Source organism: Phlebotomus papatasi, chromosome 3 (assembly GCF_024763615.1).
Source record: "Phlebotomus papatasi isolate M1 chromosome 3, Ppap_2.1, whole genome shotgun sequence".
NCBI classification, from domain to species: domain Eukaryota; kingdom Metazoa; phylum Arthropoda; class Insecta; order Diptera; family Psychodidae; genus Phlebotomus; species Phlebotomus papatasi.
In genome coordinates, this window is record NC_077224.1 from 83,947,431 (window position 1) to 83,966,223 (window position 18,793).

General features: G+C 32.4%; 1 protein-coding gene across 1 annotated transcript in view; it reads left to right on the plus strand.

Moving 5' to 3' along the window:
- Positions 1-333: 333 nt before the first annotated feature.
- The window catches only part of LOC129806096 (retinal homeobox protein Rx), a 93,940-nt gene continuing 75,480 nt past the window's right edge, over positions 334-18,793 (plus strand). The window contains exon 1 of the mRNA XM_055854446.1: positions 334-759. The gene's annotated coding sequence lies outside the window, so the exon portion shown is untranslated. The remainder of the gene's footprint in view (positions 760-18,793) is intronic.

The window sequence follows — 18,793 nt, forward strand, 5'->3', positions numbered from 1 at the left end:
ACCATCTCCCTCTCTACGCTGTGGACCTGTCTCTCTTGCACCAATTGTGACAGAAAGTGGTAGTAGATGTCAGGAATATCAGCGCAGGCATTTTGTACAAACTTCCCTCCCCTCCATCAAAAAGAGAAAAACACAAAACACATTCTCCTCTCAGACGGAGCGAGAAGGAGAGAGCAAGAAGGACGAATTAGGGGCGGGGTTTGCCGTTTGCAGACCGCGTGCGCGAAAGAGATGAATAGAGTAACCCTGGGATGCTGATTCAGATCATTTCTGGACCACACGCTCGCAGAATAATTCCAATATAAAATCCACACAGTCATCACAATAACTTCCAGTACAAGAAATTCCCTCTGAGTGATCGCGCGGTAAATGTGACATATTCTGAGGCTATATTTCGGCTGACTTACGGACACGTCAAAATGTGGTGATTGTGACGGGAAAATCACTGAAAATTAACTACGCAAATTTCGCATGATAAAAACCGTAAAAAAAAACTGATGTGATGTTCTAAATGACAAACTTTGCAGAATTCACCAAAAAATCTGTGATAATTGTGGAGACATCAGTGACAGTTATTTTAACCAAATTCTAACCTATTGATCACAGAAATACCCAAAAAATCACCCAAAACTACCCATTGAGAACGCACCAAATAAAAAAATCACAAATATTCAGCGGTGAAAACTCCCTTGTGGAAATCTTGGTGCGGGGACACAAACCCGCTAAAAGGAAATCATCATTTTCACCGACGGGAACAAGGTAAAATCCTCCAAAAATAACCAAAAAATCATGCACCCTCAAAAAAAGGAGTGTGAGAAATTTTCAGTCGATAGAGCATTTTCAATTAAAATTTGTTAAATGACCGCAGCACCAAATGCACTTAATTACTTAATTATTCAAATGCATTTTAATTGATCATTTTTGGGTTTTTCATTTCCTCATTTTGTGCACTCAACCAGACGCACACTCATGCAGAAAGTCCCACGGAAAATGGGTTGACAATATTGCTCTGTGTTGTGTGGGTGGTGAAAAATTTTTGGGGAATGGGGCTGGAGGGATTTTGATGTGATTTTAATATTTTTCAGAAAATAACACAACTGCCCAATTTCCCCCACATATGAATTTATCCCATTTTCCTACCAATAATTCACTCAATTTTACCTCTATAATTCACTACGCGTAATTTAGCTTTGATGAAAAACGATTTTACCTCTCTCAATTAGCGATTTTTGAAGGGTTGTCAGTGGAAATTTTGGTGTACTTCTTTTAAAATAAGTTAAAATTAAGAAAATTAGTAAGTGTCATAAAACAATAAATTAAATTTTAACATACTCCACGGCGTTATAACACTTGCACATTAAAATTTTAATGTGATTCACATTAATTGTCGCTTGTGAACGTCCAAATATGTTATTTGTGTCTTTGAGTCACTTAATATTTGGGATTTATTTATTGATAAAGAAGTGGATTTGGCCTGCAAAAATAAGTTTAAATTTACCTAAAGCATAAATATTTTTCACATTAAAAAATTAAAGAGAAAAATCGCATTAATTTTTCGCATTAATGCTATAAATCAATTTATATCAAATTTTGCGGGCCAAGTCTACCTTTTTATCAACAAATAGATCAAATTTTGAATATAAAATGATTCAAACACACAAATTACACATTTGGACTCTCACCTGCGACAATTAATGTGAATCATATTAAAATTTTAATGTGCAAGTGAGATAACACAGTCAGGAGCAAGTATCAAGCTATGATTTGAACGACATAACTAAAGTAATCTACACATTGAGAGCAATTTTCGTCAAAAATTGCATTTTTGACAGAATTTTGATGTAATATGAAAATTGTTTTTTTTTGACAGTGGCGCCCCTAGAGTTGGTCCTACAAAGTTTAAATGTTCTACAATGTTGTTGAGCTTTACGATAACTTTAATTTGCGCTCTTACTCATCAAATTCGATCAAATATATCCGGAGATAGCGTTTTTGAATTTCGTGAACTTTTACCCCTCATATCTCCGGTTCTATTGTAACCATAGCGAACCCACACCACTTTTGGAAACTTCATAGCCTAGGCTTCATAGCCTAGGCCTAGCTTAGGCCAAACATCCAAAATTTAGGTCAAAATGTTAATTAGAGCCGGAGATATAGGCCGGTCAATTTTCAAATTTTGACCCCTCATAGCTCGGGTCAGGGGTGATCGAGCGTCTGAAGTATCTTTTTGTAATGATCCATACGCAATTTTATTTCTCAATTATATTCATTTTTTATTACTTTGTAATAAGTAACGTTAAGATAAGATTTTGCCAGGGATCCAGTTCTCCATTTCGGAATTCCGATGCATGCAGGCCACCAATTGGGCTCCTTATGCTTCCCCACTCCTATACTATCTTATCCCCCGATAAGAGTAGCCGCTCTATATCACAGCTCTGTGGGCAATCAGTGCCGTTACTATATCACAGCATCCCTTCTCGGTGTGTGTTTGGGATCAGTGACAGCGAATATTTGTATCGACTGAAGTACCGCTTTCATGTCGAAACTCGTTCTCGTACCAGCTTCTATTGTATAGGCGGTTCACTTTTTTTTGCCAATATTCACCATTGACATTACTATTCATTCATTTACTGGACGAATTCAAAGCCGACATGACATGAGAAATCTTTTTCTGCTGCTGCTCAGCTTTGAACCCAAGACCTCGCAGTCATAGAGCCACAGCTCTATCCACTGACCCACTCGAGGCTTCATAAGTAACGTTAGAAAAACATGATTTTTATGTTGTTGGAATTAATGACGTAAAAATTACGTTTTTCTTACGTAAAGTTTATGTTTTTTAAGACGTTTCAGCCTTATTATGTAATTCAGCTTTGCAATTGGTTTGTTTACCGAAGTGATATCATAATAAGGTCCAGAGATTCATTTAAAAATAGGAGAAAAAAGTGCAATTTCAAAGTTGCCTTACTTAAGCAGTTACTTAAGTAGTTGCCTTCCGGTTTTCGATGACCCCAAACGAATTAATAATCTCTTGATTTTTTTTTTTATTTTTCTAAAAAACCCTCTCCGCTAAATCACTTTTTAATTGTGCTTTGGAGGTAGTCTAGGTATTAGATTAATTTATTTCACGTGAAAATGACGAATTTCCTGAACATAATCCCCATAAAATTTACTAATTTGCTACACAATTGAGCTGATCGCATTTGTAAATTGCACATACATTTGTACAAATATCGCTGCATTCAATCTAAAGTAAATGCAGTGGTGTAAAGTAGAATATTAGTCTAATGACCATTAACAAGTATTAATTTGGCATGAGGAGTGTGATCCACTTTGCGATACTGCCAGAGAGGTCCAGCAAAAGTGCCTCCAACAGCAAATGGTTGGAATTTATTAAATATTATTTCTTATTATTGTTTTGCCTCTGAGCCGACGCAATTTTATATTTAAATTTGATTATTGTCAATTGAGTGCTTTTTATTAAATTGCTCTTGCTTGTTTCATTTGAGAATGTATCGTCGTTTTTTTCTTAATGTTGCCTGCCTCAATAAAAAAATCCACGATGAATTGGAATTGAGACTTGATGAATTTCAATAAGGAACACACCAGCAATTTTAATTGATACCCCCATCCTATTGGGATGATTTTTCATCTAGAAAAAAATCTCTTGTACAAATATTTTGAGGATTGTGAAGGGTGGATTAGATCCCTCAAAACGACATGTGCAATCTAAGTTTGAATGTTTTTCGGTAGTTCATTGAGTCATTTCAACTCAATTACACCCCAAGAATCTGCCAGGAAGGGTGAGAGGACATGTCCTACATGGAAAATTAGGGTGAAATTTCGTTTACTCTTGACACGACACATTGTCACTAAGAGGACTTCTTTTATTTCCCTACCACATGGAGTTGAAATCTATTTTGCAAGTAATTAAGTGGCTCAGCCATTCAATTAGCCGATTTTCTTTCTTTTCCACTCAACATGATGGGATTTTGCCACATTTTCCGATTCATTTGGTCCTCGTATCTGCTAAACTCGAATATTCAAAACCCTAAAAATCGTTGGAAAATACGAACTGTGCGGCTTTAGGGGGTATTCAGTTGAAATCATCAGTTGATTTTGATTAGGAAAATTTCATAAAGTCAAAATTCACGTCCCTCTCTTTCTTAAAAGCTTAGCATATGTCTATCTCATTGTTTTGCACTCCAAATTCGATTGAGTTAAATTGAATTTGGATTGATGTTTAAAAGAAGAAGAAGAGTGCGAAAGAATGAAATAGATATATATGCAAAGTATATGGGAAAGAAATGGATTTGAATTTCGATTTCATGAAATTATCCTGGTCTAAAAGGTGTGCCGGAGGCATTATGGCTCTGGCACAACATTAGGTCAGGAAAATTTCATAAAGGCAAAATTCACATCCCTTTCTTTCTTAAAACTTTTACATATGTCTGTTCTACTCTTTCGCACTCTTCTTCTTCTTTTGTACATCACACCCAATTAAAATTACTTCAGCCCACTTTCAAGACTGAAAAAGTGGAATAGACCTATCACCTATGGAAATCTCTTGAAAAGGAAAGGGATGCGAATTTAGTTTTCATGAAATTTTACCAATCTAAAAGGTAAGAAAAGTCGATAATGCAGAAGCACTTGAGACAAGGGGGAGATATTAGCTTGGAAGTGGTGTACACCGAGGTGGAAGTACTGCGGAAGTGGAAGTCTCAAAAATAAAATGATTTTTGTTTTTTTTTTCATTTAAATACAGTAGGAAAAGTGCTGGTAAACATATAGCGCAATTAAAACATGTCCTAGAAAACTAAATTTATGTCATTTTTGATCGCAATTATCGTCAATTCCTCATCAAAATTCTCGTATAAATGTTCAAATATCGTTCAAATAATGCCATCTATTGCAATGGATGAAACTTAATGGAATTCCTTCCAAAAATTTAAATTTCAAATTATGATTTTCAGCTAGAAAATATTCGAGTGTAATGAGTATAATAGTAGTCGATTCCTTCAAATGGTTTAGCTACTGAAAACTATCGGGAATGACTAAAACTAAATTACAGGATATTAATTTAGCCTACTACTTTCAGAAAAAAACGAAGAATTAAAAAAAATTGAAAAACCTGCAGACAGAAAATTAAAAAAAAATATATAAATGATTATTTTAAATTTAAGTTTATTGAAAAACCACGAAATAGGATACAATTTTATAATTATGTTTACGACTCAAGTTTTGAAATACTATTTTTGACACAACGACTAAAGTAGTGTAAATCAGATATCTGCAATTATATATGGTTCTTTTGATTTTGAGTTTTAATTCGACAATATATATATATTTTTTTATTATAAACTTTTATGTATTTTTTTTATACAAAAATAATATTTTTAACATAAAACGAACTCTATTTTTTAGAAGCGTGATAATCTGGATTTTCGCATCTTTTAAGGACATATATATTATGATTCATATACAAAATGTCATTTTCACATTCTTTTAAATAGAATATTTTAAATTCTTTTAAATTTTTCTAGACAATAATGATGTAATCAGAGAGATTAAAATTTTAAGAAAATGTAAATACTCTTGGTAGAATTTTGGATATTTTTTAGAACTTAATTTGTAGTCCAAAACCGTGAGTTTTTCAGTATAAAACTTTTGACCATTAATTGGTAGGTATCCCCTAATTTATTTTTTCAATATATTCTATCTTGTTCGAATTAACGTTAAATATACTTTTAAAAACGTTTTGTTAAAAGCGTTAAAAGTATAACAACAGCAAAACTTGAATCAACCTAAATTAATTATGTTCAATGTCATGAGTATATATGTTAAAAATTATACACAGACTAGTCTTTTTTATTGTTTAATAATAATTCTGGATATTTATGTTTATTGCTAATTAATTACCGAAAACAGCGTATTAAAGATAATTCTTGCAATAATTTTTTTTCAATATTAAGAATTAGATATCTAAAAGAAACAAGTAAGTTATTTGGACATTTAAATTAGCAATAAGGATTTCCATGAATGCGAATGACATTGCATGTATAGTGACGGTAGTTGTTCTACTGCGTTTAAATTATGAACACGTACCTAGTAAAAATAAAAAAATTAGACGAATATCACTATTAATTTGTGAATTTTAATAAAATTTTTTGAAACACTAATAGTATATTAAGGAAACGAATATTGTACTCCAATTATTAGATTTATTTCTTTCACCAATTGAGTCGCATTGGAATGTCAGAACTAGCAAACTAGTAATAAATATAATTTAAAATTTTGCAAATGATGAAAAAAACGCTTTGAATAAAGTAAGGAGATTTAGAAAATAGACGTCTCAGTTTTGTTTAATTAAAAAAAATTGTTAAGTGATTATATACACTGTTTGTTTCTATGAGAATTTCTTGATTCATGTTTTCTTCTCAATACTATTTTTTTTTTTATTTAAAATATATGTTCTACGTGAAAACTAATTAAATTTATTATAACAATGACGCTTGCAGATCAATTCCTCATGCATAACTTTTCTATATTAATATAAAAAATCAGTCTTCTAAGAGAAATTTTTAGAATAGAGATTTTATTCGTTCGTTCGTTGAAGAAAATTCAAATTAGATTTTAGTCGTTACTTTTAAATTCAAACGCCGGAAGTGCTTGGAAGTTCCTAGAAGTGCAAGAAGTGCTGGAAATCACCTATGACACTTCCGGAAGTGTGGAAGTCTTTGACGTTTTCCATACAAATTTAAGAAGTGCTGGAAGTGGTGTACACGATTTTTCGTCTAATACCTCCCCCTTGACTTGAGAACAGTAAGAACAGTAAGACAGTAAAAAACATGTTCAATTTTTACTGGAATGGCACTATAAGATCTCCCTTTTGGACGTTAAATTTAAGGTAAACTGCGTCTAGAGTGGCCCTGTGAGATTGAATGATCGTTATCTATTAGTCCCTCTCTATATTTAATTACTATTCTTTGTAAATTTGCAAATGCTCGAAAAAAATATGTCCTCAGAAACGATGGAAGCATGTGATAAGGTTTCTCTCAAGTCCAACACCAAAACGTGCAAATATTCACAGGAAAGGAGTTAACAAGAGTGTTCAGAGCAACACAAACTCCCATTGTTCAATTTGGAGGACCACTCAAGGGAATAAGGAGTGAATTAATATCAATCCCGAAGGAGAGAAAAAAAAGCCCGGCCACACAGACCCAATGCTGCAAAGTTGGAGTACTTTTTTACGATTATCTCTTTCATTATCGTCCAAGTTTTGTGATTTATATCTTCAATTCCATTTGAGAAATAAAACCATTGTGCGCGAGATGGCAAACAACAATTGATATTTATGGGGCATGTAAGGACGCAGGTGTTGATGTGCAAATGAACATCCTGAAATTGATAATTAATTATCAAAAGCAATTATATGATTGTGGCAATTATTCTCTTCTCGCCTCAAGATGGAATGGGTGACTAAATGGGGAGGACTTTTCGGGTGGTTTGCATCCCCATGGGGGACACGGGAGGTATATCTATGTGATATTTTGTAGAAAAGGAAGTTTTAAAGTGGGTGGTTTCAGTCCTCTTCAACCCCGGAAAACTTCCCATCTAGACTGCGGAAAGCGTACTTTTGATATTTAGCACAGAGCAACATACAACCGGAGTTAGTGTGTGTTATAAATCGTGCAAAATTAATGGTATCAAATGCATTTTAGCAAATGAACATTTTAGCCAGAGTGTCTCTCTCTCGTATTACCCCTGTGCAAAAGGAGAAGGGTAATTTATTCCGAGAGACACGAAAGGCGGGTTGATGCTTAATTACACGAAATTTATTAGCCACTTTTGGTACCAACACCAAGAAATTTACATATAATTTTGGCACATTTGCCGAAATACATCTCACTCAAATGATTTTACAAATTTTACATGAGAGTTTTGTGGGAGTGGGTGGGATATGTGTTATCAAAATATTTTAAAGGAAAATATTTGGCAGGAACTTTTGCCAAATTCATTTATTGAAGTGGCATTTTCTCATTCATTCGGTCCTGCCTTAATATTCTAAAATCAGAAACTGTTATAAATTGTGGAGAGGAACCATTCATTAAATCCAAAGTCAGGGGCAATTATACCTGAAATATTTAAGCTTTTCCCAAATTCTTGAAGTATAATAACGTTTTTGGATATAAAACCTCCAAAACCGTAAACTGTAATAAACTGTTATAATTGAGTATCCCAATAAAAGCGCAGTTTATAATCAGAAAATACTTGGAAGAAATTTAACAAAAATATTTGTTATACAAGACAGTATTCTTTCTTATTTCGGGTGTTTGAATCAATATGACAAAATCCTAAAAGTTAAAAAAAAAGTTACTGAAAATTAGTACAGTGACTGATTGGCTTCATTACTCGCTGAAATAAATTACTTCATTAATAAATAAGGTTATATTTAGGTTTTTACCAAATGATAGAAATAGACAAGTTAGCTTACTGAAAGTTTCGCAAAACAGAAAAGTGTAATAAACTGTTATAATTGAATATCCCAAATAAAGGCGCAGTTTATGTTCAGAAAATATTTAGAAGAAATTTAACAAAAATATTTGTACTACAAGACACTGTTCTTGCTTATTTCAGGTGTTTGAATCAATTTCACAAAATCCTAAAAGTTAAAAAGAAGTTACTGAAAATTAGCACAGTGACAGATTGACTTCATTACCAGCTTAAATCAATTGCTTCATTAATAAAAAAGGATATACTTAGTTTTTTACTAAATTAGAGAAATAGAAAACTTAGCTTATTGAAAGTTTCCCAAAACAGAAAAGTGTAATGAACTGTTATAATCCAAGTTTACAATAAATTTTAAATAGGGTCGGATGAACGTTTTTTCGACAGGGAACCCCTATTGACACTTTTGTCAAAATGTTGAAAATTATTTAATGTATCTAGTAAAATATAAGTAATATAACGTTTTTTTCTGTAATATACCTTTTACTATAAACAGATATGTTCAAATTTCGTATTCCAAATGGTACAGAGTGGGGTGTCAATAGGTGCTGACACGAGTTCTTAAAGTGTCAATAGACGTTCCTTTCACCCTAAGAAATATTTGCAAGAATAACTTAAATTTTAATCTTGCTGAAACAGGTTGCTTATTTTTAGTTTTTCTTCATTGTTATACAGATTCTTATAAAAATAAAATTGGACGGTAGAAATGAGAAGCAATCTTGAATTCTTATCTGATAAGAAAAATATTGACGTTCATTTACTTTTTTTTAATAATTTCAGTTTTTTTAAACTTACAAGCTTAAACTGTTATAAAAAGAGCAATTTAGTAAAAACAAAGAAATTATTCTACAGGAAAATTATAAGATAATAGTCTGAGAAAAATATTTCCCTAATTAAGTTTTTATTTCTTTTTAATATAATTAATTATCTTCGCACGCGTTTAAAATATTAACTGTTATAAAGTATAACTTAGCGTCCATTTTGGACCTTTTACAAAATACATAGTTCTTACATTGTTAATATTGGTATTTCGATTGACTCCAATCTTCACAAATATTTTTAGTAAGAGCACAAGCGATCAGCAGTGTTCCTAGGATCGTCAGGTTAATATCGTATCGTTGCTCCAAATAAAATGAATTTTTAAAAATTATTAGCTACTTTTTACTATTTAACTCTTACATGAATTCATTGCATTAGCTCAGATTTAATTTATAAAACCAATTTTCTGTGAGACATCTGATTCAATTCGTCAGGATCCGATGCACAGAGTGCAAGTTTTCAATAACACCTATTTTTCATTACTTAATTGTAAATATTTAAAAATGAAATGCACAGATATAGTTAATTGGATAATTAATTGACTAATTAACAAAAGCAAAGATATCAAAAAGTGTTTTGGGGCTTATATTTTCAACTAAATGGAGCATGTCTGTAAACATTCCGAATCGTGGTGCTCTTCCCTTATAAAGATTTATAAAAAAAGGCTCTATATAAAAAAATACATAGTATACCACTCATTATTTTCCTAATTTATATTTTTTATGTTCAAAAAATATCTTCGAATTGCATGTATTCAAGTGAGATTTTTGAAATCATGTTAAAGTTTATTGGTGAAGATAAACTACTTCGGAATTCAAAGTAAGATTTCAATAAAATGAATTCAAGCTTTCAGTTTTTATAAAATCAATTTTTTGAACTGTTATAAACTGTTATAAAAGACAATTACAAGAAATTAAGTAGCAAGATTGTCTCTTTTCAAATTGGATTTTTCAATTCAATTCAATTCAATTCAGTTTATAGATAGCACACAAAAAATACGGTAGTTCCCTCTTACAAATTTGTGGCAGGTGAAATTAAGAAAAAAGAAAAATATAAACAAAAAAACAAAGATAACAAAAAAGAAAGAGAAAAAAGAAAGGGGAAAATGAAGCACATCATTTTTCTTTTAGGATCGTTTAAAGCTCTTATATTCAAATAAGTCATTCTGATTCAACATTTTTTTAAAATTATTTTTGCTAAGTTCAAAATTGTTATAAAACGGCATTACCAATTAATGTAACCAAATGACTTTGATCATATAGGAACAGCTTGAATTTAAACATCAATTAAAATGTTTGAATATCTATCATTAAAAAACGGAAATTACTAATTGTTATAAACTGTTATAAAGTCCATCAAATCAAGACATAAACGGTATTTATATTGCCAAACGAAAATTTCTTTAGAGAAAATCGTCCCTAAACTAATTTTCCCAAATGAAATTTCCCTAAATCGTAAATTATTAAGAGATCAAAAGAAGAAGACGCAACCCAATGACGACAAATACAATTGTCTCCTTTGTAAGTGGATTCGAATTGACTTTGATTATGGATTGTAATGGTTGCCTTTTGTAATGTCCACGACAAAGAGACTCAATTGAAAAGTATCTCAACTAGCAATTGACTTGAAGTACACATTGGACCATTTACTATGTCATCTGAGCCCATCTTGGTAAGAAACAGCGTGTGGTCAAGACAGTGTTCCACGAGATAGAAACTATCCACGCGCGACAGAAGAGTGGCTGATTAGTGTTAGAAAAGCCGGACGTCGGTGCAGAAGATTGTCAGGATGAGCAATGATAATAAATCGTCCAATCGAATTCATAGACGACCTTGCAATGCAATCCCCAACAGCAATGCACTTTGCAGCTCCCCCCGCATTTGTCTGCCGACCAGAACTCGGTTAACCTATATCAAATGGCCAATTATTTAATTTTGGCTCTTCAATTGATATTTAAATCATGGTGCGACACCAGCTGGATACTCCAGCATTTCCATCTCTCGACCTAACATTTTCGTATACAAATGTATCAAGTGCACATTCGTGGGTGCACAATTTTATCCCCTTCCTACCTCTCCACTTTGGATCTATCTGGTACTCATTCAGCTATTTAGATATTTAGCATGTTGCCTTTTATACGGAATGTGCGAAAAGTTACGCGTAAATTAATGCAACTGCAATTAATCGAATATATCTCTTATAAGTTTGAACTTACTCATTGTCCTAGATGGCGTTGCAAGCAATTTCTGGATCTAGGTGAACGATTTAGATAACGGTGTGAATTTAATGGGATTTTTGGGAAGTAAGATTAAACTTGATGAACTACAATAAGAAATAAGGTATTCCACGAATATGCCTTTAAAGTCTTAAGTAATTTTATAACCTAGGATAAGATTAAGTAATTCGGAATAATGTCTATTTTGGATTTTTGAGATTTTCTCACTATTTCAGATGGTGTAAATGAAAAAAACCAAGAAGAAGTAGAAGACTTCATATTCAAGAGTACTTCTTCGCTGTTTCTTTAGTCTATTGCCATATAACACTGTTAGGAAATCTCACAGTTCCAAATTAGACATGATTCTAAATTACTCTATCTTACCCTAGATCGCATACTAAACCTAATTGAGACTGAGAGTTGAATTTCAATGAGACTTCAACACTGCAAAATAATTTAGACTAAACCTGTTTACATTATCAAGTTCTTTTAGATTATTATATTTCAAAAAAAATATTTCGCTATAAACTGTTTATTTATGGGTAAAATAAGCTAAAAACTTTTTTTTTAAATAAAAATACTACGAAAAGTTACAATTTCTTAAGTTAAAATAAAATTTTATGGCGCTGGCACACCTTTTCAATTGAGTGAATTTCAACCGATTGAAATTTTATCTCTTACTCTCTCAAACTGAAATCAGATATGGGTGTCTCTTTCTGTCAAAAGAAATTTAAAATTGAAATTGAAATTTCAATTTCAATTTCAATTTTCATTTGACAGAAAGAGACACATATATCTTATTTCGCTTTGAAAGAGTAAGAGGTGAAATTTCAATCGATTGAAATTCATCCAATTGAAAAGGTGTGCCAGCGCCATTAGTATTTACGCAGACAATTTCTTGGAGATTTACGCATTCATAAACTAATTTAATGCTTAAACTATAAACTTATGGCGCTGGCACACCTTTTCAATTGAGTGAAATTCAAAAGATTGAAATTCTACCTCTTACTCTTTTAAACTGAAATCAGATATAGCTGTCTCTTTCCGTCAAATGAAATTGAAAATAAAATTGAAATTGAAATTTTCATTTGACAGAAAGAGACAAACATTTATCTTATTTTAGTTTGAAAGAGTAAGAGGTAAAATTTCAATCGATTGAATTTCACTAAATTGAAAAGGTGTGCCAGCGCCATTAAAAAGGAATTCTGAAGTATACACACTAAAGAAATTAAAAAAAAAACTGTAATTGAACTTATGTAATTTATAATATCACACAAATCTCAGCAAAATTAAACCTTATGATGAGTTTTGTATAGCCGTAAATAGGAACAGCATTGTATCTTTAGGCATGAAATAAACTTCAAATTGAATTGAATTGAATTGAATGCGCAATCGCAAAAGATAACTGAAAATTACATTATTAATAATTTAAGGAACAAAAAATAATATATAAATAAAATTATATTGCTGAACTTTTAGTGTTAAAAAAACGGTCTCATTAAAATTAAATTAAAATTAAATTTGGCTCCGTTGGGTAATAAGCTTTCGAAGAGACAAAACCACTCCAAAGTTAAGCCAAACCTATTCGAACATCTACCGAAAGCCTAAAGTGCAAGTTCACGTACTCGCCGCTTGACCATTGATTGTTCTGTCATTTCGAATTTAGGTATTCTTAACACTTCAATCGCAAACAATCTCAACTGCAATTTCATTAAAATATCCTTTTGGTGAACTTGCTCACTTTTATGTAATTCGCCGGTTTAAACTTTCGAACTTCCAACGGATATTTTTAGAACAGTTCTCTCTTCTCTCTGATCCTCGAATCGGTAGCGAAAAAAACTCAACCGGGGAGAGCTCCTAAATCCGGAAGGTTATTACTGAACGTTATAACATAACTTGCATATATTCTGGCGCAGAAAATCTTCTTTCAGAATCTTTATATGTCCGAAATATTTTCGAAAATCTGTAGTAATTAGAATTACCTACTAATCAGTCATAATGCATAGGAAAAATAAAAATATTGGTGGATAAAAGTAATGGTACGCAATCTTCCAAAATCATAAAATGCATTAAGATTGGAGTAACAGAAAAGTCTGAGTGCTTCTATCTGTATGAAAAATGCATCGATATTGCACTTAGAAAGATTTTCAGCAATCAAAGTGTGCACATTTAATAAAAATTTACAGGAAAAAGCTTATCCTTGATCCTAAATCCTCAGTGTGATCTTTTATCGCCAAATTTTCTGAACTGAGTATTCACAAGAATCAGCCTGTGTCTATTTTTGCCATAATGCTTTAGCTCTTTTATTCTCTTTCCATTTTAGTCGAGACACATTTGAGAAAATTATAACAGATGACAGGAGATTTTATCCTAGGAATTGGTTTAATTCTTCTCAATAGTGTCTCGGCTAAAAGGAAATAGCATTCTATTTGCACAAAATGTTGTTGATGTTCGAAAAGATTCAAACAAGAATTCGAATTTTGCATACTAAAAATCCTCGCAAGGCTATAAAAATCTACAAATTATTACAATAAGAATCTATCAAAGTATTTATGGTCCTATTCAAGCGATAAATAAAAATTAATTCTTTTTTGGCTTTCAAGACAGATTTAAGAAAGTTTTTTCGCTCTCGAATATTCAGCCTGTGAATGTTCGAAATGTGTCTTTCGAACATCTTTTCGCAGATTAACTGATTGGGAACAATATAGCCGTGTTGATAATTTTAAGAATTTTCAATAAATCTCATTTTGACCAAGGCAATTGAAGTATAAGCGGGAGCAAAGCATTAGTACAGCATTAGAACTGACATAGATGGCGCTGTAAACAGTGTTATACCATAATTAAAGAACATAGGGACGAAAAATCGGACAAATTATTAAACATAAATGAATTATCGTCTCTCAGATAACTCTAATTACCCCAGATGGAATCTACAATAATCTCAAACTCTGCAAATTAGAGCAATAGAGGTCGCCTGGCGTCTAAAATAGCGACTAAAATCCATCCAGTTTAAATCCGGCGAGACTTGCAAGTGATTCCATGTCATTTCAGTTGCAAATTTCCATCAAGGGAGGGAAATTGCACGAATTAAGATTATTTCAAACGAAATGATTCAATTTCATTGGATAATACGATGCCGGGAGATGCAACACATCCGCACGTCAAATTTTCCTCAATTTGCAATGCGAGAAGTGGTTACAAAAAAGAAAAAAAAGAAACTGGAGGCATTTTGACGAGAGATGAGTTATGGAGAAGGAAAGAAATAATCTTGGACGAGTTATAAATATAGTGTCGAAAATTTTATCAGATAAAATTGAATCAAATAAATGGCTGGGTAAATTTGAATGTTGCCAAAACCCAAAGAGGAGAGGGATGAAAATTCTCGCCCGAGAATGGAGTTAATTGAGTCAACTGATTTTATTGTGCATGAGCCTCCTCTCTCTCTCTGATATAACATCCGTCATCATTTAAAACAATTGCTTTACAGAATTTGATTGTGCCAATTGAAATCGCACATGGACATGCCACGGAATCACATTTCAGCGTATTTATTTCATGGATCATGACAATGTTATGGGTGTTGATGGACGGGAATAAAAGGGACAAAAAGTTTCTGCATTGGATTATCTTGGTAACCAGGAATCATCCTTCATTCATTTTCTTCCTCAGCAGAAAATATATAGAGAACTATAAATTCAAATTTAACTGTTAGCCTTAGCGTGTAATAATTTATCATATTGCGTCTGAACATTGCCTTAAATACATTTTAGTTGATTGAAATTAATTAATATTCATTTAATTTGATCACAACACACTCAACAATGCCTCAAGACCAGCATCATCTGAATAGGCAAACCCAGAGCGAATCCCTCTTCAGATTCCCTGCATCAACAAAAGGGGTGGCCAAGTGGAAGAGACTTCGAGTAATGCTCTATCTTGTAAGGCAGTTTCGGAAGATCAACCACACTTCTGCTAGCTCTCGCACCTTTCTTTAGAAAAAGCATTTCTTGAAGTTTTAAAATGGATCAACTGGGCTATCTTTTCAAGAATCAACCCTACGACATTTTAGTCCCATTAAAAAAATAATTAAACGCTAAGAACTCTTTAAAAAACTTTACAAAAAATACTAAAAATATTGCAAAGGATCAGAATCTCCATTTTTTCCTATAGTGCGACATTATTGCAAAGTTAACCTTAATAACCTAGATGGCACTGCTAACCTACTGTCATGTTAATTGATAGGCAAAGTTTGTTGACAATTTCCACATTTGCTTAGGTTGGTCTATTAAAGCAAATATTATAAAATTTGTTATGATTTCATTTAGTTTTATCGATATTCCTTACCACTAATTTAAAGCGTGTCCCGGATTTAAATCCAAGTTTTCGACATGAAGTTAGTCACAATAGGAATTGAGTTTTGTTTTGATTTTTTTTTTGACGTTTCAAGAGAATTTCGCGAGCTTTTCATTTCTGAAAAAAATATTGAAAAAAGTTGTGTTTTGGCTGAGAAATGTGATAAAAATGGAGAACCTGCGCAAATTGATCGTGGACACGTACCTAAAGAATCCAAAAGTGAGCTATCTTGAAATCAGAAGAAGAAAATCAGTTCCCGAAGAAATATGTGGTTTGGATGGCAATCTGCTCTTGTGGACGTCGCAGTGAAGAATTTTTCATGACAGGGACGATAAACGCGGATATCTACATTAAAGAGTGCCTTCAAAAAGGACTTTTGCCACTGTATCAAAGCCACGACATCCCTTCTCTATTTTGGCCTGATTTGGCATCATGTCACTACGTGAAAGCCATCCTGGAATGGTTTGCCAACAACAATGTCAAATATGTATATAAGAAGGTCAACCCGCACTGCACTCCAGAAGTCCGCCCCATTGAGAAGTACTGGGAATTTTGAAAGGAGACTTGAAGAAGAAGGCTAATCCAGCCAAAGATTTACAGGACTTCGCAAAAAAGTGGAAGAAAGTCGTCAGAAATCGTGGGAACGACCTTGTCCAGAGCCTTATGAGGGGAGTAAAGAAGATAGTGCGAGATTTCGCGAAGAAACCTCTTGAATAAAAAAACCATAACATGGATTTGAATCACAATGAAATACCCTTTCAAGAAATGTAAATAGTATTTTTATATATACTATAGTTTTTTAATGAGAGTCATTTGTCTTTTTAGAATTTAAATCTAGGACACGCTTTGGTTACTGATTCTTATAATTCACAAGTACAATTTGAAAAGTTCGAAGATCTATCTGAAACCAATAAAGAAACATTCTTACTTCTTGATAATTCCGTAAGGTGGCTAAAATACATCCTGTCTGAATTTCGAAGTGATCAAGTGTGAAAATGTGTCGGTCTCCACATTGTTGAGAAGAAAAACACAAAGCAAGCTTACTATTTCTGTCCCATTCTTAAATCACTTCATAATCACTGTGTCCTTGAAACTGAATTTGAATTTTCGAACAAGGTGGGGACAATTTATGAAGCATTATACTAAAAACCTTACACTTTCTGTACAGAAGTAGATTTTGAAAAATTCGAAAATCTATTTGAAAAGCCAAAAAAGAGACTTTCTTACTTCTTGATACTTGCAGGGTGGCTGAAGTTGCATCCTGTTCGAATTTCGAAATGCCAAGTGTCGAAATTTGACGGTCTTTACATTGTTGTGAGGAAAAAACAGAAGAACGATGTTTACTACTCTTGTCCCAGTATTTAATCACTCCATAATCACTGAGTAACTCTTTTACCAGCTTTTTAGTGTGATATTTGATAAATTTTCCCCACCTTGTTCGAAAATTTAGTATGAAAATTCGAAATTGAATTTGAATTCTTCGAACATCAACAACTTTTTGTGCAAATAGAGTTCCATTTACCTCTTATCCAAGACACTATTGGAGAATTAAAATCTACTTGTGTTTACACTTATTCAATTCTTCATTTGAAATTCGAATAAATAAATTCAAAAAATAATAAATAAAATCGATTTGTTTAGTTCGAAATTCTAAATTAGTTACCTAGGTATGAATTCTGAGATTATGAGTTTATCACGTGAAAAACTCATGATTTCAGAATTTCCCCTTGAACTGTTATCTTGTTATTATCAGTATTTATTTAAGTGTAAATTAGGACAAACAATGAGCCAGGTGATAAGATACTCACACAATGATGCAAGTATTTCGGGTTCAAATCTTGTTTAGGTCACCAGTAGGGAAATTCTGTACTGCTCTGGAAATACCATAAAACAAATTGTTTTCGAATCTCAAAAGCGTTTTTCGAAAAAGTGATTCTGTAACCGTGACGTAGTCATGTGACATTGTCAGAAGTCACATATTTGAGATTTATGGTAATTTAAATATCATTTACGTTAATGATGTTTATAATATAAATCAATCAAAACGGCCTGTAGGGGAAAGTACTTTCCCTTGAAACGTTCATTAATTGTTGATAAGTCCGTGATAATTTAGTGTAAATCTCTTACAAAAAACAAAAGAAATTCACATTATTCGAAGGCATGAACGCTCGAAGAGAGAGCACTTTCCCCTATTAGCGTAATATCATTAAGTAAAAAGATTTCATGAATTCGAAAAGTGGGTTAGAGCGTTTCGAAAGTCAAAGGAAAGCCATTTTTACTTGTCGGTTCGTCCGCATTGTGAATAAAGTATTTCTTGTTCGAATTTCGAATTTTAAATTTCGAAGTATCTGGAGTATCATCAACATTTGTTAGTCTTCACTTTGTTGCGAAGAAAATTAAAGTAGCGTGGCTTTTGGTATTCCTGTTTCATTAATTACTTTCTTCATATTCATTGGGTAACTTCTTTGTCAGATTCCATTTGTGTGTATTTTATAATTTTTTATAACCTCAAATTACACCTTTATAAATTTTAGAAAAGTTGTCCGAACTACCGCACAAATATTCAATTTAATTAAAAATGGATGTTTTGTTCTTTATAAGAGATTGACTTACTTTAAGGGTCGCTGATAACCAAAAATGGATATCTCTAACCCTTCTGTTTGACTTTTTTTCAAATTCGAAAAACGAATACCTGTAGGGAAATTCTGAAACAATATGACAATTGTCATATAACAAATTTTCTTGGTAAATTCGGAAGCAAGGACAATATTAAATTTCATCGAGTATCAAATGGCTGTTGTAAGGAAGTCTATAAAGTAACTGATACAAGTCTGATTTTCTATTAATTTTTTCGAATTAACCACATACAAAATGTTTAATTTGTCATATGACACTGTCATA